Raw genomic sequence first — 27,273 nt, 5'->3', positions numbered from 1 at the left:
GTTCATCAGTATTGCCAGATGCGTGGATTGTCTTCATTAGTTTTTTTTAAATTATCATGTTTTTTTTGTGAAAAGGTTGTAGTAATGAAAAAACTTGTTGAGAATTCTGTGCACGAAAACTCCGCGGTTTCAAGCGCTGACTGCATTTTGTAAGAAACGTTGATCGATCAAGATACGAAAGGAAGTCATCGAGCCGTTACAGAAGCGGAGATAATTCCGGTTGATGAAGGGTCTTCTCTTTTTCAATATATGAATCAAATATATCAGGGAGTTATGAATTTTATTTTGTTCGAGGGTGGCACTAGGTTTTGCGAAAAAACGAAAAGATGTTATGTAGGATATAAAACCGTTGCGAATTGTCCGGGGCATGTTGCAGAAAACCCCGAGTTAAATTACTCAATTTTCGTGAAAGATGGTTGTTCTTACTCAATGCAGGGACCACTTTATTTTTATAAACATGATTGTGAGCCAAATTGTAGTTACGAAGTTCAAAAATGCAAAAAGGGCGTGGTGCTTCTGCGAACTGTTGTTAATATTGAAAAGGATCTGAAATAACGGTTAAGTACGGTAAGTCTTTTTTGAGACAATATGGAGTTTAGCCCGTGTCCTCTCAGCAACTATCATACATCAAAGCAGATAGGCAAGGTAACGTCAAGACCCTCAATAAGATCGCGGTCTGGCAAATTCTTTTGTCGTTATTGTGGAAAACAACGAACATAATTTTGTGAGACTCAATGAGGTGTGTGAAGTAGAACAAAGTACTGTAGGCGTTTCCTTTAATAATCTAGAAAATTCGAAAGTGGAAAACTTAAGCATTGAAAATAACCATGTTACTGAGGTAACAGAAACGACTGAATTTCTAACTCTGCGCTCAATTTAGATTCAAACATTGCTTCTGGATTGCGTAAGTCTTCCCGAAATAGGTTCGCCGCAGTAAGTAGTTTTTATAATAATGACATATTTACCGTTGATTGCAACCTATGCCCTCTACCAGTTAGACTCAGTAATGTAAACTTAAAGCAGCATTTCAGTTTGTTGCACACAAAAGAATTTACTTTTGACTATCCTTTGGAGGGAGGTGGAAGAAGTTATATGTGTTTTTCCACTTTCAATAGACATATATTGCAACATGAAACATACTTGGCTCTTAACCAATGTAAGCTAGCTAATGAAGTTTTGATGAATGATAATTCAAATGTTTTGTCCCATAACACAGCAATTTAAATTATAGGGTTAATGATTTTGGCTACGGTCGTGATATTGACAGAAAGCTGTCAGAAATAAGTTGTGATAGGGTTAAGTGCCGGTCATTTCAAGCAGAAGTATGACCAAATATTTACTCTATTCCTTTTTCTGCCTCTAATAATCGGCAATTTTATCCCGGCTAAGGATAATACATGATTGTTTTTGCTGGACTATTTGTATTTTACTTCTTCTTTTCTAATGAACCTTGCCTTTTTAGAAGCCGATTATCAAGTTCTTGGCGTTTTAATTCGTAAGTTTTATCTCAATAATTTCTTTTCAGCTTAGAAACTCAAACAAAGAAAAACTGAAGTTATTGTTTTGAGCAACATTTGGCTGCATTCAGGGAGAAGTATCCAGCGGAGTCCATAATTTTCAATCAGCACAAATTGATCCGTTATCCTCGCATTCTAAAATCATCAGGAACCTTTTTGTTAGAACTGTGCGTTATTAGAACTGTGCCTAGTTTTCTTTCTGTTTTTGAATTAAGTTGGGATGAAGCATTGCGGCTTCATTCTCTTAAGCAATCTAATATGTCTTGTCGGGCTTCTGTTTGCTGTTGGCTAAGCGGTCTTCACTTCTGTTCATAGAACGTGCGAGGCTTACGTGTTGCGCCTTTGCTCTCTTCAGCAATCTGTGAACTCTTGTCGGACTTCATTGTGGATATTGGAACTGTTTCGCTAACCAACTTTTCTTTCTGTTTTTGGACTAAGATGGAATGTGGCATTGCGGCTTTGATGTTTTTTAAAGAAAACTGAAAATCTTGCCGGGCTTCAGTACGCAAGTTGGAACTGTTTGGCTAACTGGTCTTCAGTTCTGCTTTAAGACTATATGGATTTTGTCATCTTGCGTCTTTGGGTCCCTTACGCGAACTGTGAAGTCTTGTCGGGCTTCAGTTTGCACGTTAAACTGTTTAGCTAACCGGCTTCCAGTTCTATTGCAAGTTCTTAAAGTTCTCGTCGGATTTCAATTTGCAAGCTAAAAATAATTGCCTTCAATCTTTGTTTCACAGCTGATTTTACTTTTGACGAAACTTGTCGAACAGTTAACTCAAACATAATGTCGATCGTAGACGTATAAGCACAAATTGACCTAATCACCAATAGTTATGAGACCATAGCGTCTTTCAAAATGCTGAGTAACCAGCAACTAATGGACTCAGCGTTTCCCTTGCCTGCTATTTTGGGTTTAATGGCCCTCATAGAGAAGAAGGAAATTGCAATAACGGTAACGCCGCTAGCGGTCTCAAGTAAGGAGAACCTTGCAGAAACCCCAGGGCCGAGTAGTTTGTACACTTCTGGCAAAATGGCTGAAGTTACGGCGTGCGAGTTCAAAGAGAAAATCTCTGATATTAATTGTTGAGACGCGAGCAGGTTTATTGCAACTAAACAGGTTCCTGTTTGACAAAATAGTAGAGGTTAAAAATTACATATAAGCATCAAAATTTGCTGTTTATTTTCGATTAAATCAAATTTAAATTTTAGCGCTTACCGAAAGAGAAAAACTTCGGGCTGGATAGCGCACTGAAAGAAAGGTACGCAAAAATCGCGTAAGAGGCGTATCCAAAACTGAAGTCTCTTGACAAAAACTGTACCCACGTAACTGTTTTTCTGATGCGTACCAGAAAATGTTTTCCTGTAAAATAAGTTATATGTATAGAGTTTTTTTAAGGAGGTGTTCTACAAACCGTTCTTCAAAATAAAGCTCGTAGGAGACAAGTATCAACCATATCCCCAATCCGGTCTGATAGAAGAGAATTTAAAATCACGGCGCGCTGAGCGGCAACGACAGAGTGTAAAGCAGCAATCTAAAGGTATACTGTAGATAATCGTTTTGATAATCGACAACTGTTTTTCATATCCGATATTTTTGATCTTGATTAATTCCATTTGATCAGAATTGGAAATAGTACTAACGAGAAAAGGAAAAAAAGTGGCGGGTGAGCTTCAGGACGTAGTCCTGAGGAGCTTGCAGAGAAGTTGCGAGACAAGAAAGGGTACTATTCTCTATCAGAAGAATTGTGCTCAGAAGGCAAAATAAATAATGATAACTATCTGTATATAATTGGATTGAACGTGAAGGTGGAAAATGAGGCAATTATTTTGCCTTCAAGTTAGTTTTTTGTAAGCTTAAAACCTAGTTTTGTTCTTGTTCAAATAATTGAATGAGGAGTTTAAATTGTGGGACCCATTTGCGCATCTTTTTGCCCCTTTCGTAACAAAAATGATGCGGTATGCGACGAATGCACCCAATGAAGCCATTGACTCCATAAAAGCATTACGTTTGAATAAATTGACGTATTTGAGCGCCCTGTCAATATTCTTTGTGGGATTTCTCATTTGTTTTGATGGTTATCTAGACCACGATGCCGAATTTGCCCGAAGGTGCCGTGTTTCTCTTGCTCCGGCTAAGCAAACAACAGGAGTTAAGAACAGGCGCAATATGCGAGAAGCTATCCAAGCCTGTCGGGAGAGCTTCATAGTTGATACCCCGGTAATTTCTACGCTTTTTTTTTCTTTCAATACCCGACCTCTGAGCAAGTTTATTATCTAAAAACACAGTAAAAGATTCGGGTAACCTAGAGTTCCAGGTTAACCTAGAAGAAATGGGGACAATTCTGTGTACCACTATGCAGGCAAAGTAATTTCGCATATTGTGAGTGAGTTGTCGTTCAATTTCTGCGTTTTGAGACGTTCGTTGTTGGACCGAAAGGCGTCAGTGAAGTTGACGATGTGTTCGGTGCCAAAGATACAGCTTTCCGGCTGTTCTTTGTACTCAAAAGACGGTATCCTGATACTACGTCTGTTGAAGGGATTCATTCAAAATGCTGCATTTAAAAAACAACTGATTCGTGTGCCAACTCAAGTTGACTTTTTGGCGCGGAAATTCAGTCAGGAGATCGAAAGCCCAGAAATCTATTTTTTGTAGTTTTATGCTATACCATGGTATTGCTCTGTGTTTTTGTTTTATTTCATAAGAGACAAAAACATTATTTTGTCACTATTTTTTTCACATAATTGAGGCAGTTGTTTTGTTAATGTTGTCGTTGGAACAAAGTCCTTTAAAAGCTTTTTTTTCGGAAAGTCAATTGAAATTCTGTAAGCATCGCTGAATTAGGTAGTTGGTTTCGACACTCTCTGCACTTACCCTGGGAAAGGTTAGTTTATGACTGTGTCCTTCGATAATCAGTCCGTAATGCTGCTCATCAGTATTGCCAGATGCGCGGATTGTCTTCAAAATAAATTAATTGGAATGCGATGTCTTCGTTAGTTTTTTTTAAATTATCATGTTTTTTTTGTGAAAAGGTTTTAGGAATGAAAAAACTTGTTGAGAATTCTGTGCACGAAAACTCCGCGGTTTCAAGCGCTGACTGCATTTTGTTAGAAACGTTGATCGATCAAGATACGAAACGAAGTCATCGAGCCGTTAGAGAAGCGGAGATAATTCCGGTTGATGAAGGGTCTTCTCTTTTTCAATACATGAATCAAATATATCAGGGAGTAAAGGTGACACTATGTTTTGCGAAAAAACGAAAAGGGATTATGTAGGATAAAAAACCGTTGCGAATTGTCCGGGGCATCTTGCAGAAAACCCCGAGTTAAATTACTCAATTTTCGTGAAAGATGGTTGTTCTTACTCATTGCAGGGATTACTTTATTTTAATAATCATGATTATGACAAAATTGTAATTACGAAGTTCAAAAAAGCAAAAAAGGGCGTGGTGCTTCTGCGAACTGTTGTTAATATTGAAAAAGGATCTGAAATAACGGTTAAGTACGGTAAGTCTTTTTTGAGACAATATGGAGTTTAGCCCATGTCCTCACAGCAACTATCATACATCAAAGCAGGTACGCAAGGTAACGTCAAGACCCTCAATAAGAACGCGGTCTGACAAATGCTTTTGTCGTTATTGTGGAAAACAACGAACCGAATTTTGTGAGACTCGATGAGGTGTGTGAAGTAGAACAAAGTACTGTAGGCGTTTCCTTTAATAATCTAGAAAATTCGAAAGTGGAAAACTTAAGCATTGAAAATAACCATGTTACTTAGGTAACAGAAACGACTGAATTAACAGAAAATGCAGGTGATCAATAAGTATGTATAAGCAAAATACCAACAAATTCCATAGACCATGATGAAATTCCCAATATGTCCGACTAACTCTGCGCTCAATTGAGATTCAAACATTGCTTCTGGATTGCGTAAGTCTTCCCGAAATAGGTTTGCCGCAGTAAGTAGTTTTTATAATAATGACATATTTACCATTGATTGCAACCTATGCCCTGTACCAGTTACACACAGTAATGTAAACTTAAAGCAGCATTTCAGTTTGTTGCACACAAAAGAATTTACTTTTGACTGTCCTTTGGATGGAAGTGGAAGAAGTTATATGAGTTTTTCCACTTTAAATAGACATATATTGCAACATGAAACATACTTGGCTCCTAACCGATGTAAGCTAGCTAATGAAATTTTGATGAATGATAATTCAAATGTTATGTCCCATAACACAACAATTTAAATTATAGGATTAATCAATTTGGGTACGGTCGTGATATTGACAGAAAGCTGTCAGAAATAAGTTTTGATAGGGTTAAGTGCCGGTCATTTCAAGCAGAAGTATGACCAAATATTTACTCTATTCCTTTTTCTGCCTCTAATAATCGGCAATTTTATCCCGGTTAAGGATAATACATGATTGTTTTTGCTGGACTATTTGTATCTTACTTCTTTTCTAATGAATCTTGCCCTTTTAGAAGCCGATTATCAAGTTATGGCGGCTCATAATGAACAGAAAAAGTTTAATGTTGAGCATCAAGAAACTTAAGGACTCACAAAAGGAATCTTGCCCTTTTAGAAGCCGATTATCAAGTTCTTGGCGTTTTAATTCGTAAGTTTTATCTCAATAATTTCTTTTCAGCTTAGAAACTCAAACAAAGAAAAACTGAAGTTAATGTTTCGAGCAACATTTGGCTGCATTCAGGGAGAAGTATCCAGCGGAGACCATAATTTTCAATCAGCACAAATTGATCCGTTATCCTCGCATTCTTAAATCATCATTGGATTAAGTTGGGATGAAGCATTGCGGCTTCGTTCTCTGAAGCAATCTAATATGTCTTGTCGGGCTTGTTTGCTGTTGGCTAAGCGGTCTTCACTTCTGTTCATAGAACGTGCGAGATTTAATTACGTGTTGCGCCTTTGCTCTCTTCAGCAAACTGTGAACTCTTTTCGGACTTCAGTATGGATATTGGAACTGTTTGGCTAACCAACTTTTCTTTCTGTTTTTGGACTAAGATGGAATGTAGCATTGCGGCTTTGTTTTTTAAAAGAAAACTGAAAATCTTGTCGGGCTTCAGAACGCAAGTTGGAACTGTTTGGCTAACTGGTCTTCAGTTCTACTTTTAGACTATATGGATTTTGTCACGTTCCATCTTTGGGCCCCTTACGCGAACTGTGAAGTCTTGTCGGGCTTCAGTTCGCACGTTAAACTGTTTAGCTAACCAGCTTCCAGTTCTATTGCAAGTTCTCAAAGTTCTCGTCGGATTTCAATTTGCAAGCTAGAATTAATTGCCTTCATTCTTTGTTTCACAGCTGAATTTGCTTTTTAAGAAACTTGTCGAACAGTTAACTCAAACATAATGTCGATCGTAGACGTAAAAGCACAAATTGACCTGGTAGAGGCACAAAAATCTAGATTGCTAGACGTAATCGCCAATAGTTATGAGACCATAGCGTCTTTCAAAACGCTGAGTAACCAGCAACTAATGGACTCAGCGTTTCCCTTGCCTGCTATTTTGGGTTTAAAGGCCCTGATAGAGAAGAAATAAATTGCAATAACGGTAGCGCCGCTAGAGGTCTCAAGTAAGGAGAACCTTGCAGAGACCCCAGGGCCGAGTAGTTTGTACACTTCTGGCAAAATGGCTGAAGTTACGGCGTGCGAGTTCAAAGAGAAAATCTCTGATATTAATTGTGAGACGCGAGCGGGTTTATTGCAACTAAACAGGTTCCTGGTTGACAAAATAGTAGAGGTTAAAAATTACATATAGAGCATCAAAATTTGCTGTTTATTTTTCATTAAACCGAATTTAAATTTTAGCGCTTACCGAAAGAGAAAAACTTCGGGCTGGATAGCGCACTGAAAGAAAGGTAGGCAAAAATCGCGTAAGAGGCGCATCCAAAACTGAAGCCTTTTGACAAAAACTGCACCCACGTAACTGTTTTTCTGATACGTACCAGAAAATGTTTTCCTGTAATATAAGTTATATGTATAGAGTTTTTTAAGGCGGTGTTCTACAAGCCGTTCTTCAAAATAAAGCTCGTAGGAGACAAGTATGAACCATATCCCCATTACGGTCTGATAGAAGAGAATTTAAAATCACGGCGCGCTGAGCGGCAGCGACAGATTGTAAAGCAGCAATCTAAAGGTATACTGTAGATAATCGTTTTGATAATCGAAAACTGTTTTTCATATCCGATATTTTTGATCTTGATTAATTCCATTTGATCCGGTTTGGAAATAGTACTAAAGAGAAAAGGAAAAAGAGTGGCAAGTGAGCTTCAGGACGACCTGAGGAGCTTGCAGAGAAGTTGCAAGACAAGAAAGGGTACTATTCTCTATCAAAAGAATTGTGCTCAGAAGGCAAAATAAATAATGATAACTATCTGTATATAATTGGATTGAATGTGAAGGTGGAAAATGAGGCAAGTATTTTGCCTTCAAGTTAGTTTTTTGTAAGCTTAAAACCTAGTTTTCTTCTTGTTCAAAAATTCTTGATCGAAAGCCCAGAAATCTATTTTTTGTAGTTTTATGCTATACCATGGTATTGCTCTGTGTTTTTGTTTTATTTCATAAGAGACAAAAACATTATTTTGTCACTATTTTTTTCACATAATTGCGGCAGTTGTTTTGTTAATGTTGTCGTTGGAACAAAGTCCTTTAAAAGCTTTTTTTTCGGAAAGTCAATTGAAATTCTGTAAGCATCGCTGAATTAGGTAGTTGGTTTCGACACTCTCTGCACTTACCTTGGGAAAGGTTAGTTTATGAGTGTGTCCCTCGATAATCAGTCCGTAATGCTGTTCATCAGTATTGCCAGATGCGCGGATTGTCTTCAAAATAAATTAATTGGAATGCGATGTCTTCGTTAGTTTTTTTAAATTATCATGTTTTTTTCGTGAAGTTTTATCTCAATAATCTCTTTTCAGCTTAGAAACTCAAAAAAAGAAATACTGAAGTTATTGTTTCGAGCAACATTTGGCTGCATTCAGGGAGAAGTATCTAGCGGGAGTCCATAATTTTCATAAATCACATATATTTTTTATAAATCATGTAGAAGATAACACAAATAATTTCAAAAATATATGTAAGAATATAGCTGTTAGACATCAATTGAATCAATTTCGTGATTGGCGCGAGTCTGTTCCCAGAAAATGCGAAGTTTTCCCAAGTGGGAATATGATTACCGTGTCTGGTGAGTTAATTCTTTGTTTTTACCCTGGAAATTTTTCAAAAATGAGGTCTCTGAACCGCGAAGAGTTTTTGTTCAAGGGACCCGATACTCAGTTGACGATAAGCTAATTTTATTCATGGAAAATGCTGACCTTTAACACCAAATAAATCGTGGTCAAATTAAACGTACTTTAAGCTACAATGCTTCATTTTTTTTCGTTTTTTCCAGACTTAAATTAGAACATTATGAGCACCATCCAAGATCGTTTTTGGTTACTCAGCCTCAGAAAGATAAAACTCAAGTTGTACGCCATGAAGAAGTTTTCGATTTTCATCCGCTATCGCTGCGTTATTGCTTCCTTGCGTCTTGCTCGATTTTCCACTTTGTCCACCGCAATTGTCTTGTATTTATTAATTACGCGTCTTACTTTGAATCCTTTAGTTAGAGCTCATGTTGTGTTATAAACTTCACCTATTGAATTGTTACTTGACTTTTAGAGAACCATTATGAGTGTCCGAAAACTTAACGCCCCACCTAAACTACTAGCCCCCCAAAAACAGTAAGAGAATGAAAATGTTAGCATGCTGCATTATTGGTTTTATATTATGACAGTAAATTGTAAGGACTTTTTGGATGACAAAATTCTATTTGTTGGTGATTCAAATATGAAATACGCTTATAAGGCTATGAAAGACTTTGATCTATTTAATGAACATAAAATGGCTGTAGACAGTAGATCAGGAAGATGCGCTCGACACCTTCACTCTTTCTGTCCAGAAATCGTGTGGTTTAAATACATCAAAATGATAGTTGGTAGTAATGATGTTAGTAAAACGGATAATGCACAACTAATTAAACAATATAAAGATTTGCGTGACCGTATACCTGAGTTAAACACAAAGTAGTAAGTGAATTTGTTGAACTACTTCCGAAGAAAAACCATTGTGCGGAAGCTCTGAAGGCAATCAACAAAAAACTGAAGGAATCTTTAGCCTCTGATATCATCCCAAACAACTCTATTTCTCCTTGTAATTTTAGAAGCGACAAACTGTACCATCTCAAACAGGAATTTTCGGGCAAATTTGCTAAGTTAATGGCTAACTGTTGTAGAATTATGATGGAAAAATTCGTAAAGAAGGAAATGTAAAAATCACAAAAACAATCCTCCCACTTGAAAAAAAAACAAAGAAAAAGTCGCCCAAAATAAAGAAAAATTTTTCATGTCTATGATTCTAAAACTGCAGTCTTTGAAAGTATAAAAATCAAAATATTGTTATAACTGCTTGTTTTCATTCATTCAAAAAATCACAAAAAAAAATCGAAAATGTAGCAAAACCTACAAAAGCTTTCTTTCAGCGTTATTTGATTGTTTGCCGTCTCTGTACAGTTAGTCATTTTGCTTACTTAATCAAGAAAATTACATAAGAAATCCTTCAAAAACGTTTTAAAAAATTCAAAAAATTGTCGATTGTTCTTCGTCCATTCAAAAGCTCCTTCAAAAAAAAATTTTAGACTTAATTGGACTTTTTGGCGCGGAAAATCAGTCAGGAGATCGAAAGCCCAGAAATCTGATTTTTGTAAATTTATGCTTTACCATGGTTTTGCTCTATGTTTTTGTTTTACTTCATAAGAGACAAAAACTTTATTTTGTCACTAATTTTTTCACATAATTGCGGCAGTTGTTGTATTAATGTTGTCGTTGGAACAAAGTCCTTTAAAAGCTTTTTCGAAAAGTCAATTGAAATTCTGTAAGCATCGCTGAAATCGGTTGTTGGTTTCGAAACTTGCTGCACTTATCCTGGGAAAGGTTAGTTTATGACTGTGTCCCTCGATAATCAGTCCGTAATGCTGTTCATCAGTATTGCCAGATGCGTGGATTGTCTTCAAAATAAATCAATTGGAATGCGATGTCTTCGTTATTTTTTTGAAATATCATGTTTTTTTAAAAAGGTTGTAGGAATGAAAAAACTTGAGAATTTTGTGCACGAAAACTCTGCGGTTTCAAGCGCTGACTGCATTTTGTTAGAAACGTTGATTGATCAAGATACCAAACGAAGTCATCAAGCCGTTACTGAAGCGGAGATAATTCCGGTTGATGAAGGGTCTTCTCTTTTTCAATACATGAATCAAATGTATCAGGGAGTAATGAATTATATTTTGTTCGAAGTTGACACCAGGTTTTGCGAAAAAACGAAAAAGGGTTATGTATGATATAAAATCGTTGCGAATTGTCCTGGGCATGTTGCAGAAAACCCCGAGTTAAATCACTCAATTTTTGTGAAAGATGGTTGTTCTTACTCATTGCAGGGATTACTTTATTTTAATAATCATGATTATGACAAAATTGTAATTACGAAGTTCAAAAAAGCAAAAAGGGCGTGGTGCTTCTGCGAACTGTTGTTAATATTGAAAAAGGATCTGAAATAACGGTTAAGTACGGTAAGTCTTTTTTGAGACAATATGGAGTTTAGCCCATGTCCTCACAGCAACTATCATACATCAAAGCAGATAGGCAAGGTAACGTCAAGACCCTCAATAAGATCGCGGTCTGGCAAATTCTTTTGTCGTTATTGTGGAAAACAACGAACATAATTTTGTGAGACTCAATGAGGTGTGTGAAGTAGAACAAAGTACTGTAGGCGTTTCCTTTAATAATCTAGAAAATTCGAAAGTGGAAAACTTAAGCATTGAAAATAACCATGTTACTGAGGTAACAGAAACGACTGAATTTCTAACTCTGCGCTCAATTTAGATTCAAACATTGCTTCTGGATTGCGTAAGTCTTCCCGAAATAGGTTCGCCGCAGTAAGTAGTTTTTATAATAATGACATATTTACCGTTGATATACTCTGATCTCTACAATCTCGTCCAACTTATTGAAACTCCGCAAAAACAAATTTGCAATTCGCAAAGACAAGAAAAACTGCACAAATGAGCTCCAAAATGAAAAAAAAATCAATTTCAAAATTAAACAAGGATAGCCGGTTGTTGTGCAAACAGCACGGAATGTTCTGACCTCCCTGATTTTAAAAAATAAGAACCCTCACAATAAAAAAAATTAAACACATGCTCATAACAACTTTTTCGCTCATTACTCAAACTTATTAAGACGAAAAAAAGAAAAAGAAACAATTTTGTTTAACAAATCGAGTTGGCGAGATCACCAACAACAAAAACAAAATTGCAAATAGGACAGATATTTAAAGAAACAAAGTCGAATTTTTGGAAAACCTGAATGAGTAAAACTTCGAGTCTACAAAATTTTTGAGTGACGCACGCCAATTAGGAGTCTGCATAATTGCTAAGCGACGCAAGCCAATTATGACGCATTAGCCGTCGATTTGAACATAGCCAACTGACAGTTGGAAAAGAGTAATCAACGCAAAAAACTGGAAAAAAAACACCGACTTGTTTTTTCAAAAATCTTCTACTTGTGAAAGATGGTTGTTCTTACTCAATGCAGGGACCACTTTATTTTAATAATCATGATTGTGAGTCAAATTGTAGTTACGAAGTTCAAAAATGCAAAAAGGGCGTGGTGCTTCTGCGAACTGCTGCTAATATTGAAAAAGGATCTGAAATAACGGTTAAGTACGGTAAGTCTTTTTTGAGACAATATAGAGTTCAGCCTGTGTCCTTACAGCAAGTATCATACATCAAAGCAGGTAGGCAAGGTAACGTCAAGACTCTCAATAAGAACGCGGTCTGGCAAAAGCTTTTGTCGTTACTGTGCGGAACAACGAACCGAACCTTGTGAGAATCAATGAGGTGTGTGAAGTAGAACAAAGTACTGAAGGCGTTTCCTTTAAGAATCTAGAAAATTCGAAAGTGGAAAACTTAAGCATTGAAAATAATCATGTTACTGAGGTAACAGAAATGACTGAATTAACAGAAAATGCAGGTGATCAATTAGTATGTATAAACAAAATACCAACAAGTTCAATAGACCATGATGAAATTCCCAATGTGACCCACTAACTCTGCGCTCAATTTAGATTCAAACATTGCTTCTGGATCGCGTAAGTCTTCCGAAACAAGTTTGGCGCAGTAAGTAGTTTATATAATAACGACATGTTTACCGCTGATTGCAACCTATGCCCTGTACCAGTTACACTCAGTAATGTAAACTTAAAGCAGCATTTCAGTTTGTTGCAGAAAAAAGAATTTACTTTTGACTGTCCTTTGGAGGGATGTGGAAGAAGTTATACGTGTTTTTCCACTTTCAATAGACATATTGCAACATGAAACATACTTGGCTCTTAACCGATGTAAGCTAGCTAATGAAGTTTTGATGAATGATAATTCAAATGTTAAGTCCGATAACACAGCAATTTAAAATATAGGTTTAATCATTTTGGGTACGGTCGTGATATTGACGGAAAGCTGTCAGAAACCAGTTATGATAGAGTTAAGTGCATTTCAAGTAGAAGTATGACCAAATATTTACTCTACTCCGTTTTCTGCTTCTAATAATTGGCAATTTTATCCCGGTTAGGGATGATACATGATTTTTTTTGCTGGACTATTTGTATCTTTCTTTTCTAATGAATCTTGCCCTTTTAGAAGCCGATTATCAAGTTCTTGGCGTTTTAATTCGTAAGTTTCATCTGAATAATTTCTTTTCAGCTTAGAAACTTAAACAAGGAAAAACTGAAGTTATTGTTTCGAGCAACATTTGCCTGCATTCAGGGAGAAGTATCCAGCGGAGTCCATAACTTTCAATCAGCACAAATTGATCCGTTATCCTCGCATTCTTAAATCATCAGGACCCTTTTTGTATCAAAGTGTTCTGAAATACGAAAGACCTTTTTGTATCAAAGTGTTCTGAAATACGAAAGGAAACACATTTTTTATAAATCATGTAGCCGATAACGCAAACAATTTCAAAAATATATGTAAGAATATAGCTGTTAGACATCAGTTGAATCAATTTCGTGATTGGCGCGAGTATGTTCCCAGAAAATGCGAACGTGATTAATGTCTGGTGAGTTAATCCACTATTTTTAACCTAGAATTTTTTCAAACAATGAGATCTCTGAACCGCGAAGTGTTTTTGTTCAAGGGACCCGATACTCAGTTGACGATAAGCTAATTTTATTCATGGAAAATGCTGACCTTTAACACCAAATAAATCGTGGTCAAATTAAACGTACTTTAAGCTACAATGCTTCAATTTTTTTCGTTTTTTCCAGACTTAAATTAGAACATTATGAGCACCATCCAAGATCGTTTTTGGTTACTCAGCCTCAGAAAGATAAAACTCAAGTTGTACGCCATGGAGAAGTTTTCGATTTTCATCCGCTATCGCTGCGTTATTGCATCCTTGCGTCTTGTCAATTTTTCACTTTGTCCTCCGCAATCGTCTTGAATTTAATAATTACGCGTCTTACTTTGAATCCTTCAGTTGTAGCTCATGTTGTGTTAAAAACTTCACCTATTGAATTGTTACTTGACTTTTAGAGAACCATTATGAGTGCCCGAAAACTTAACGCCCCACCTAAACTACTAGCCCCCGAAGAACAGTAAGAGAATGAAAATGTTAGCATGCTGCGTTATTGGTTTATGTTATGACTGTAAATTGTAAGGTCTTTTTGGACGACAAAATTCTGTTTGTTGGCGATTCAAATATGAAATATGCTTATAAGGCTATGAAAGACTTTGATCTATTTAATAAACATAAGATAGCTGTAAACAGTAGATCAGGAAGATGCGCTCGACACCTTCACTCTCTCTATCCAGAAATCGTGTGGTTTAAATACATCAAAATAATAGTTGGTAATGATGGTTTCAGTAAAACGGAGAATGCACATTTAAATAAAACATATAAAGATTTGCGTGACCGTATACCTGAGTTAAACACAAAGTAGTAAGTGAATTTGTTGAACTACTTCCGAAGAAAGACCATAATGCGGAAGCTCTGAAGGCAATCAACAGAAAACTGAAGGAATCTTTAGCCTCTGATATCATCCCAAACAACTCTATTTTTCCTTGTAACTTTAGAGGCGACAAACTCTACCATCTGAAACCGGAATTTTTGGACAAACTTGCAAAGTTAATGGCCAACTGTTGTAGAACTATGATCGAAAAATTCGTAAAGAAGGAAATGTAAAAATTACTAAAACAATCTTCCCACTTTAAAAAAACAAAGAAAAGGTCGCCCAAAGTAATTTCAACAAAGTCGTTTCCAATTTAAAATGAATTATGATTTGATAACACTTTTTCATTTTTAACTTTCAGCTGTAACTTCAACAAAGGCGTTTCGAACTTGAAACTTTGATTTGAATTGTTTTGATAACACTTTTTTCAGTTCAACTTTGAGGTTCGACTTCAAAAAAGGCTCATTTATCTTGAAACTTTGAATTGAATTGTTACTTGATACCACTTTTCAGATTTTATTGTTGAGCGTTACGTTAAACAAAAGTGGTATTGACTTGAGTCTTCGAAATGAATTGTGACTTCATATCACTTTTTTGCTTTTAACCTTTAGCTGTAACTTCAACAAAGGCGCTTACAATTTGAAACTTTGAATTGAATTGTGACTTGATAACCCTTTTTAAATTCATTAGCTGTAACTTCAACAAAGTCGCTTCCAACTTGAAACTTTGAATTGAATTGTGACTTGTTACCGCTTTTTTAATTTTACTTTTGAGCTATAACTTCAACAAAGTCGGTTCCAAATTGAAACTTTGAATCGAATTGAATTGAAATTACTTTTTTAATTTCAACTTTGAGCTTTAACTTCAACAAAGTCGCTTCCAATTTGAAATTTTGAATTGAATTGTGACTTGATAACACTTTTTCAATTTTATCTTTGAGGTTTAACTTCAACAAAGGCTCTTTTATCTTGAAACTTTGAATTGAATTGTGACTTGATACCACTTTTTCGATTTTATTGTTGAGCGTTAGATTCAACAAAGGTTGTTTTGACTTAAGTCTTCGAAATGAATTTTGACTTCTTATCATTTTTTTGGTTTTAACTTTGAGCTTTAACTTCAACAAAGGCTCTACTAACTTGAAACTCTGAATTGAAATGTGACTTTATACCAACTTTTTCGTTTTAAATTTCAGCTTCAACTTCAGCAAAAACGCCTCCAACTTGGAACATTGAATTGAATTGTGACTTGATACCAATTTTTTTTAATTTTAACTTCGAACGGTAACTTAACAAAGTCGCTTCCAACTTGAAACTTTGAATTGAATTGTGACTTGATACCACTTTTTTAATTTTACTTTTGAGCTGTAACTTCAACAAAATCGATTCCAAATTGAAACTTTGAATTGAATTGACTTGATATTATTTTTTTAATTTCAACTTTGAGCTTTAACTTCAACAAAGTCGCTTCCAATTTGAAATTTTGAATTGAATTGTGACTTGATACCACTTTTTCGATTTTATTGTTGAGCGTTAGGTTCAACAAAGGTGGTTTTGACTTGAGTCTTCGAAATGAATTGTGACTTCATATCATTTTTTTGGTTTTAGCTTTGAACTTCAACAAAGGCTCTACTAGCTTGAAACTTTGAATAGAATTGTGACTTGATACCACTTGTAAGATTAAATTGAAATATACCAAAAGTTCCACAAAATGAGCACTTTCATTTGCGACTTAGGTTAGAAAGAAATGCTTCGTAATGATGCACTACGCTTCGTTTGTGTAATTACCGTTAATTCCAACCAATGCCATGAAAAGATCGGGATAGTTTCGCAAAATGCATATCAGAATGGGGAATACCAGTGAGCATCATTAAATTGGCTCATGATTGATAAGTCACACTCTAGGAAAGTAATTGACAACTGATTTCAGAAGATCACCCTGCCGGGAATATGCTGTTTCGGTCAAGAGTCAAGTTAATTGGTTAATGGTTAAAACATCGGTTTTACTTTTTTAACTGGACATCACAGGTCAAGACCTGAAATATTCTTTAATTTTCAAACTTGCGGGCGGAGCGTGTACACAGATGCGCCCTCTTAATTTGATTGCATTAAATAATGCACAAGTTCAGATGCCTCCTTTGTTTATAAATAGTTATACTCTGCCAAAATTTACTATCGCATTATTTCATTTAAAAGACAGAGGGAATCGGAATCAGTTGTGTCCAGTTAAGTCAGGTGGGAGAGAATGCTTCTGGCGATGAGTGCCTCTTCCAGGCAGTCTATCTGTTCGCTGATTGGTTGAACGAGACTTATGAGCTCGTTGTATTTATAGCGGGGCTGTTCGTTCTCTCTAGCTTGAGACACCACAAAATTCTTGACTGCCAGGTCCAGTAGCGACATCATATCTACTCGCCGTTGAGATCCTAAAAACCACAAGTTTTAACATGCCAATTCCAGCAATTGACTTAAAACCAAGCAGTTGACATATCGGAAAATTGCATCAGAATAACATGGAATCAGACAAACTCAAAAACAAAATTATTAAAACATTGAAATCCACGTGCAACCATTCCAACATTCAAATTCTAGAAAGAGTAAAAATCACCGTCTAATATAGAAAACAATAGGGTGACCAATCTACACCGTCCGTTTTCTACACAAGTAAATTTTGTTTTCTTAGACAGCAGAAGAGAAGTACCTTTTCGATAAATCGAGACAACAAAACCGTATAACATCGAAAAATTAGCATCTTTTCGACTTATTTCTTGCCGTTTTTTGTGCATCTATTTCGAAGTTATGGTATAGTTCTAATAAAATCGTAGCCATTCTTTGAAACTATTTACCATTAAATCAATTTTCACTCAAAGTTTTTTTTTGTTTTTAACAGCAATTGCAGAAAACAAGCATACCGAAAGCGATGAAATAAACTTGTTCCACTAGCTTCTCGGCCACTTGCCAAGAAATATGGCGCTAACTTTACCACCGAACCTTCAAATGAAGACTGACCTGGACTGAGTTCGTGCATGACGGAGAGGATGACGTCCAGAATGACTTTTTGGTCAGTAGTGTAGATCTTCTTCAGGGCAGCCTTGCTCGAGAAGATGTCAATCATCATCTTCAACACACTGCTCGAACTCCTACCACTGTTGGATTCACAAGCAGCAGGGCCGCTAGGGTGAAAGTTCCATAGGGGATCCACATTTCTACAAATGAAAAAAATAACACTTTTAATATCTGATTTGACAGCCCCTCCCTTTGCGTTAGTACATAAGACTTTGATATACTCTGATCTCTACAATCTCGTCCAACTTATTGAAACTCCGCAAAAACAAATTTGCAATTCGCAAAGACAAGAAAAACTGCACAAATGAGCTCCAAAATGAAAAAAAAATCAATTTCAAAATTAAACAAGGATAGCCGGTTGTTGTGCAAATAGCACGGAATGTTCTGACCTCCCTGATTTTAAAAAATAAGAACCCTCACAATAAAAAAAATTAAACACATGCTCATAACAACTTTTTCGCTCATTACTCAAACTTATTAAGACGAAAAAAAGAAAAAGAAACAATTTTGTTTAACAAATCGAGTTGGCGAGATCACCAACAACAAAAACAAAATTGCAAATAGGACAGATATTTAAAGAAACAAAGTCGAATTTTTGGAAAACCTGAATGAGTAAAACTTCGAGTCTACAAAATTTTTGAGTGACGCACGCCAATTAGGAGTCTGCATAATTGCTAAGCGACGCAAGCCAATTATGACGCATTAGCCGTCGATTTGAACATAGCCAACTGACAGTTGGAAAAGAGTAATCAACGCAAAAAACTGGAAAAAAACCACCGACTTGTTTTTTCAAAAATCTTCTACTTGTGAAAGATGGTTGTTCTTACTCAATGCAGGGACCACTTTATTTTAATAATCATGATTGTGAGTCAAATTGTAGTTACGAAGTTCAAAAATGCAAAAAGGGCGTGGTGCTTCTGCGAACTGCTGCTAATATTGAAAAAGGATCTGAAATAACGGTTAAGTACGGTAAGTCTTTTTTGAGACAATATAGAGTTCAGCCTGTGTCCTTACAGCAAGTATCATACATCAAAGCAGGTAGGCAAGGTAACGTCAAGACTCTCAATAAGAACGCGGTCTGGCAAAAGCTTTTGTCGTTACTGTGCGGAACAACGAACCGAACCTTGTGAGAATCAATGAGGTGTGTGAAGTAGAACAAAGTACTGTAGGCGTTTCCTTTAAGAATCTAGAAAATTCGAAAGTGGAAAACTTAAGCATTGAAAATAATCATGTTACTGAGGTAACAGAAATGACTGAATTAACAGAAAATGCAGGTGATCAATTAGTATGTATAAACAAAATACCAACAAGTTCAATAGACCATGATGAAATTCCCAATGTGACCCACTAACTCTGCGCTCAATTTAGATTCAAACATTGCTTCTGGATCGCGTAAGTCTTCCGAAACAAGTTTGGCGCAGTAAGTAGTTTATATAATAACGACATGTTTACCGCTGATTGCAACCTATGCCCTGTACCAGTTACACTCAGTAATGTAAACTTAAAGCAGCATTTCAGTTTGTTGCAGAAAAAAGAATTTACTTTTGACTGTCCTTTGGAGGGATGTGGAAGAAGTTATACGTGTTTTTCCACTTTCAATAGACATATTACAACATGAAACATACTTGGCTCTTAACCGATGTAAGCTAGCTAATGAAGTTTTGATGAATGATAATTCAAATGTTAAGTCCGATAACACAGCAATTTAAAATATAGGTTTAATCATTTTGGGTACGGTCGTGATATTGACGGAAAGCTGTCAGAAACCAGTTCTGATAGAGTTAAGTGCATTTCAAGCAGAAGTATGACCAAATATTTACTCTACTCCGTTTTCTGCTTCTAATAATTGGCAATTTTATCCCGGTTAGGGATGATACATGATTGTTTTTGCTGGACTATTTGTATCTTTCTTTTCTAATGAATCTTGCCCTTTTAGAAGCCGATTATCAAGTTCTTGGCGTTTTAATTCGTAAGTTTCATCTGAATAATTTCTTTTCAGCTTAGAAACTTAAACAAGGAAAAACTGAAGTTATTGTTTCGAGCAACATTTGGCTGCATTCAGGGAGAAGTATCCAGCGGAGTCCATAACTTTCAATCAGCACAAATTGATCCGTTATCCTCGCATTCTTAAATCATCAGGACCCTTTTTGTATCAAAGTGTTCTGAAATACGAAAGACCTTTTTGTATCAAAGTGTTCTGAAATACGAAAGGAAACACATTTTTTATAAATCATGTAGCCGATAACGCAAACAATTTCAAAAATATATGTAAGAATATAGCTGTTAGACATCAGTTGAATCAATTTCGTGATTGGCGCGAGTATGTTCCCAGAAAATGCGAACGTGATTAATCCACTATTTTTAACCTAGAATTTTTTCAAACAATGAGATCTCTGAACCGCGAAGTGTTTTTGTTCAAGGGACCCGATACTCAGTTGACGATAAGCTAATTTTATTCATGGAAAATGCTGACCTTTAACACCAAATAAATCGTGGTCAAATTAAACGTACTTTAAGCTACAATGCTTCAATTTTTTTCGTTTTTTCCAGACTTAAATTAGAACATTATGAGCACCATCCAAGATCGTTTTTGGTTACTCAGCCTCAGAAAGATAAAACTCAAGTTGTACGCCATGGAGAAGTTTTCGATTTTCATCCGCTATCGCTGCGTTATTGCATCCTTGCGTCTTGTCAATTTTTCACTTTGTCCTCCGCAATCGTCTTGAATTTAATAATTACGCGTCTTACTTTGAATCCTTCAGTTGTAGCTCATGTTGTGTTAAAAACTTCACCTATTGAATTGTTACTTGACTTTTAGAGAACCATTATGAGTGCCCGAAAACTTAACGCCCCACCTAAACTACTAGCCCCCGAAGAACAGTAAGAGAATGAAAATGTTAGCATGCTGCGTTATTGGTTTATGTTATGACTGTAAATTGTAAGGTCTTTTTGGACGACAAAATTCTGTTTGTTGGCGATTCAAATATGAAATATGCTTATAAGGCTACGAAAGACTTTGATCTATTTAATAAACATAAGATAGCTGTAAACAGTAGATCAGGAAGATGCGCTCGACACCTTCACTCTCTCTATCCAGAAATCGTGTGGTTTAAATACATCAAAATAATAGTTGGTAATGATGGTTTCAGTAAAACGGAGAATGCACATTTAAATAAAACATATAAAGATTTGCGTGACCGTATACCTGAGTTAAACACAAAGTAGTAAGTGAATTTGTTGAACTACTTCCGAAGAAAGACCATAATGCGGAAGCTCTGAAGGCAATCAACAGAAAACTGAAGGAATCTTTAGCCTCTGATATCATCCCAAACAACTCTATTTTTCCTTGTAACTTTAGAGGCGACAAACTCTACCATCTGAAACCGGAATTTTTGGACAAACTTGCAAAGTTAATGGCCAACTGTTGTAGAACTATGATCGAAAAATTCGTAAAGAAGGAAATGTAAAAATTACTAAAACAATCTTCCCACTTTAAAAAAACAAAGAAAAGGTCGCCCAAAGTAATTTCAACAAAGTCGTTTCCAATTTGAAATAAATTATGATTTGATAACACTTTTTCATTTTTAACTTTCAGCTGTAACTTCAACAAAGGCGTTTCGATCTTGAAACTTTGATTTGAATTGTTTTGATAACACTTTTTTCAGTTCAACTTTGAGGTTCGACTTCAAAAAAGGCTCATTTATCTTGAAACTTTGAATTGAATTGTTACTTGATACCACTTTTCAGATTTTATTGTTGAGCGTTACGTTAAACAAAAGTGGTATTGACTTGAGTCTTCGAAATGAATTGTGACTTCATATCACTTTTTTGCTTTTAACCTTTAGCTGTAACTTCAACAAAGGCGCTTACAATTTGAAACTTTGAATTGAATTGTGACTTGATAACCCTTTTTAAATTCATTAGCTGTAACTTCAACAAAGTCGCTTCCAACTTGAAACTTTGAATTGAATTGTGACTTGTTACCGCTTTTTTAATTTTACTTTTGAGCTATAACTTCAACAAAGTCGGTTCCAAATTGAAACTTTGAATCGAATTGAATTGAAATTACTTTTTTAATTTCAACTTTGAGCTTTAACTTCAACAAAGTCGCTTCCAATTTGAAATTTTGAATTGAATTGTGACTTGATAACACTTTTTCAATTTTATCTTTGAGGTTTAACTTCAACAAAGGCTCTTTTATCTTGAAACTTTGAATTGAATTGTGACTTGATACCACTTTTTCGATTTTATTGTTGAGCGTTAGATTCAACAAAGGTTGTTTTGACTTAAGTCTTCGAAATGAATTTTGACTTCTTATCATTTTTTTGGTTTTAACTTTGAGCTTTAACTTCAACAAAGGCTCTACTAACTTGAAACTCTGAATTGAAATGTGACTTTATACCAACTTTTTCGTTTTAAATTTCAGCTTCAACTTCAGCAAAAACGCCTCCAACTTGGAACATTGAATTGAATTGTGACTTGATACCAATTTTTTTTAATTTTAACTTCGAACGGTAACTTAACAAAGTCGCTTCCAACTTGAAACTTTGAATTGAATTGTGACTTGATACCACTTTTTTAATTTTACTTTTGAGCTGTAACTTCAACAAAATCGATTCCAAATTGAAACTTTGAATTGAATTGACTTGATATTATTTTTTTAATTTCAACTTTGAGCTTTAACTTCAACAAAGTCGCTTCCAATTTGAAATTTTGAATTGAATTGTGACTTGATACCACTTTTTCGATTTTATTGTTGAGCGTTAGGTTCAACAAAGGTGGTTTTGACTTGAGTCTTCGAAATGAATTGTGACTTCATATCATTTTTTTGGTTTTAGCTTTGAACTTCAACAAAGGCTCTACTAGCTTGAAACTTTGAATAGAATTGTGACTTGATACCACTTGTAAGATTAAATTGAAATATACCAAAAGTTCCACAAAATGAGCACTTTCATTTGCGACTTAGGTTAGAAAGAAATGCTTCGTAATGATGCACTACGCTTCGTTTGTGTAATTACCGTTAATTCCAACCAATGCCATGAAAAGATCGGGATAGTTTCGCAAAATGCATATCAGAATGGGGAATACCAGTGAGCATCATTAAATTGGCTCATGATTGATAAGTCACACTCTAGGAAAGTAATTGACAACTGATTTCAGAAGATCACCCTGCCGGGAATATGCGGTTTCGGTCAAGAGTCAAGTTAATTGGTTAATGGTTAAAACATCGGTTTTACTTTTTTAACTGGACATCACAGGTCAAGACCTGAAATATTCTTTAATTTTCAAACTTGCGGGCGGAGCGTGTACACAGATGCGCCCTCTTAATTTGATTGCATTAAATAATGCACAAGTTCAGATGCCTCCTTTGTTTATAAATAGTTATACTCTGCCAAAATTTACTATCGCATTATTTCATTTAAAAGACAGAGGGAATCGGAATCAGTTGTGTCCAGTTAAGTCAGGTGGGAGAGAATGCTTCTGGCGATGAGTGCCTCTTCCAGGCAGTCTATCTGTTCGCTGATTGGTTGAACGAGACGTATGAGCTCGTTGTATTTATAGCGGGGCTGTTCGTTCTCTCTAGCTTGAGACACCACAAAATTCTTGACTGCCAGGTCCAGTAGCGACATCATATCTACTCGCTGTTGAGATCCTAAAAACCACAAGTTGTAACATGCCAATTCCAGCAATTGACTTAAAACCAAGCAGTTGACATATCGGAAAATTGCATCAGAATAACATGGAATCAGACAAACTCAAAAACAAAATTATTAAAACATTGAAATCCACGTGCAACCATTCCAACATTCAAATTCTAGAAAGAGTAAAAATCACCGTCTAATATAGAAAACAATAGGGTGACCAATCTACACCGTCCGTTTTCTACACAAGTAAATTTTGTTTTCTTAGACAGCAGAAGAGAAGTACCTTTTCGATAAATCGAGACAACAAAACCGTATAACATCGAAAAATTAGCATCTTTTCGACTTATTTCTTGCCGTTTTTTGTGCATCTATTTCGAAGTTATGGTATAGTTCTAATAAAATCGTAGCCATTCTTTGAAACTATTTACCATTAAATCAATTTTCACTCAAAGTTTTTTTTTGTTTTTAACAGCAATTGCAGAAAACAAGCATACCGAAAGCGATGAAATAAACTTGTTCCACTAGCTTCTCGGCCACTTGCCAAGAAATATGGCGCTAACTTTACCACCGAACCTTCAAATGAAGACTGACCTGGACTGAGTTCGTGCATGACGGAGAGGATGACGTCCAGAATGACTTTTTGGTCAGTAGTGTAGATCTTCTTCAGGGCAGCCTTGCTCGAGAAGATGTCAATCATCATCTTCAACACACTGCTCGAACTCCTACCACTGTTGGATTCACAAGCAGCAGGGCCGCTAGGGTGAAAGTTCCATAGGGGATCCACATTTCTACAAATGAAAAAAATAACACTTTTAATATCTGATTTGACAGCCCCTCCCTTTGCGTTAGTACATAAGACTTTGATATACTCTGATCTCTACAATCTCGTCCAACTTATTGAAACTCCGCAAAAACAAATTTGCAATTCGCAAAGACAAGAAAAACTGCACAAATGAGCTCCAAAATGAAAAAAAAATCAATTTCAAAATTAAACAAGGATAGCCGGTTGTTGTGCAAATAGCACGGAATGTTCTGACCTCCCTGATTTTAAAAAATAAGAACCCTCACAATAAAAAAAATTAAACACATGCTCATAACAACTTTTTCGCTCATTACTCAAACTTATTAAGACGAAAAAAAGAAAAAGAAACAATTTTGTTTAACAAATCGAGTTGGCGAGATCACCAACAACAAAAACAAAATTGCAAATAGGACAGATATTTAAAGAAACAAAGTCGAATTTTTGGAAAACCTGAATGAGTAAAACTTCGAGTCTACAAAATTTTTGAGTGACGCACGCCAATTAGGAGTCTGCATAATTGCTAAGCGACGCAAGCCAATTATGACGCATTAGCCGTCGATTTGAACATAGCCAACTGACAGTTGGAAAAGAGTAATCAACGCAAAAAACTGGAAAAAAACCACCGACTTGTTTTTTCAAAAATCTTCTACTTGTGAAAGATGGTTGTTCTTACTCAATGCAGGGACCACTTTATTTTAATAATCATGATTGTGAGTCAAATTGTAGTTACGAAGTTCAAAAATGCAAAAAGGGCGTGGTGCTTCTGCGAACTGCTGCTAATATTGAAAAAGGATCTGAAATAACGGTTAAGTACGGTAAGTCTTTTTTGAGACAATATAGAGTTCAGCCTGTGTCCTTACAGCAAGTATCATACATCAAAGCAGGTAGGCAAGGTAACGTCAAGACTCTCAATAAGAACGCGGTCTGGCAAAAGCTTTTGTCGTTACTGTGCGGAACAACGAACCGAACCTTGTGAGAATCAATGAGGTGTGTGAAGTAGAACAAAGTACTGTAGGCGTTTCCTTTAAGAATCTAGAAAATTCGAAAGTGGAAAACTTAAGCATTGAAAATAATCATGTTACTGAGGTAACAGAAATGACTGAATTAACAGAAAATGCAGGTGATCAATTAGTATGTATAAACAAAATACCAACAAGTTCAATAGACCATGATGAAATTCCCAATGTGACCCACTAACTCTGCGCTCAATTTAGATTCAAACATTGCTTCTGGATCGCGTAAGTCTTCCGAAACAAGTTTGGCGCAGTAAGTAGTTTATATAATAACGACATGTTTACCGCTGATTGCAACCTATGCCCTGTACCAGTTACACTCAGTAATGTAAACTTAAAGCAGCATTTCAGTTTGTTGCAGAAAAAAGAATTTACTTTTGACTGTCCTTTGGAGGGATGTGGAAGAAGTTATACGTGTTTTTCCACTTTCAATAGACATATTACAACATGAAACATACTTGGCTCTTAACCGATGTAAGCTAGCTAATGAAGTTTTGATGAATGATAATTCAAATGTTAAGTCCGATAACACAGCAATTTAAAATATAGGTTTAATCATTTTGGGTACGGTCGTGATATTGACGGAAAGCTGTCAGAAACCAGTTCTGATAGAGTTAAGTGCATTTCAAGCAGAAGTATGACCAAATATTTACTCTACTCCGTTTTCTGCTTCTAATAATTGGCAATTTTATCCCGGTTAGGGATGATACATGATTGTTTTTGCTGGACTATTTGTATCTTTCTTTTCTAATGAATCTTGCCCTTTTAGAAGCCGATTATCAAGTTCTTGGCGTTTTAATTCGTAAGTTTCATCTGAATAATTTCTTTTCAGCTTAGAAACTTAAACAAGGAAAAACTGAAGTTATTGTTTCGAGCAACATTTGGCTGCATTCAGGGAGAAGTATCCAGCGGAGTCCATAACTTTCAATCAGCACAAATTGATCCGTTATCCTCGCATTCTTAAATCATCAGGACCCTTTTTGTATCAAAGTGTTCTGAAATACGAAAGACCTTTTTGTATCAAAGTGTTCTGAAATACGAAAGGAAACACATTTTTTATAAATCATGTAGCCGATAACGCAAACAATTTCAAAAATATATGTAAGAATATAGCTGTTAGACATCAGTTGAATCAATTTCGTGATTGGCGCGAGTATGTTCCCAGAAAATGCGAACGTGATTAATCCACTATTTTTAACCTAGAATTTTTTCAAACAATGAGATCTCTGAACCGCGAAGTGTTTTTGTTCAAGGGACCCGATACTCAGTTGACGATAAGCTAATTTTATTCATGGAAAATGCTGACCTTTAACACCAAATAAATCGTGGTCAAATTAAACGTACTTTAAGCTACAATGCTTCAATTTTTTTCGTTTTTTCCAGACTTAAATTAGAACATTATGAGCACCATCCAAGATCGTTTTTGGTTACTCAGCCTCAGAAAGATAAAACTCAAGTTGTACGCCATGGAGAAGTTTTCGATTTTCATCCGCTATCGCTGCGTTATTGCATCCTTGCGTCTTGTCAATTTTTCACTTTGTCCTCCGCAATCGTCTTGAATTTAATAATTACGCGTCTTACTTTGAATCCTTCAGTTGTAGCTCATGTTGTGTTAAAAACTTCACCTATTGAATTGTTACTTGACTTTTAGAGAACCATTATGAGTGCCCGAAAACTTAACGCCCCACCTAAACTACTAGCCCCCGAAGAACAGTAAGAGAATGAAAATGTTAGCATGCTGCGTTATTGGTTTATGTTATGACTGTAAATTGTAAGGTCTTTTTGGACGACAAAATTCTGTTTGTTGGCGATTCAAATATGAAATATGCTTATAAGGCTACGAAAGACTTTGATCTATTTAATAAACATAAGATAGCTGTAAACAGTAGATCAGGAAGATGCGCTCGACACCTTCACTCTCTCTATCCAGAAATCGTGTGGTTTAAATACATCAAAATAATAGTTGGTAATGATGGTTTCAGTAAAACGGAGAATGCACATTTAAATAAAACATATAAAGATTTGCGTGACCGTATACCTGAGTTAAACACAAAGTAGTAAGTGAATTTGTTGAACTACTTCCGAAGAAAGACCATAATGCGGAAGCTCTGAAGGCAATCAACAGAAAACTGAGGGAATCTTTAGCCTCTGATATCATCCCAAACAACTCTTTTTTTTTGTAACTTTA

The 27,273-nt window shown here is 35.7% G+C and overlaps 2 protein-coding genes across 2 annotated transcripts in view; both read right to left on the bottom strand.

Moving 5' to 3' along the window:
- The window catches only part of LOC134842872 (acetyl-CoA acetyltransferase, mitochondrial-like), a 134,164-nt gene that overhangs the window by 15,863 nt on the left and 91,028 nt on the right, over positions 1-27,273 (bottom strand). The gene's annotated exons all lie outside the window — the stretch shown is intronic.
- LOC134842871 (ATP-binding cassette sub-family F member 1-like) overlaps positions 1-27,273 on the bottom strand; it is a 362,252-nt gene that overhangs the window by 248,466 nt on the left and 86,513 nt on the right. The window lies entirely within an intron of this gene.

Source organism: Symsagittifera roscoffensis, chromosome 3 (genome assembly GCF_963678635.1).
Source record: "Symsagittifera roscoffensis chromosome 3, txSymRosc1.1, whole genome shotgun sequence".
NCBI lineage: Eukaryota > Metazoa > Xenacoelomorpha > Acoela > Convolutidae > Symsagittifera > Symsagittifera roscoffensis.
This window is presented reverse-complemented; position numbering and strand designations above follow the sequence as displayed.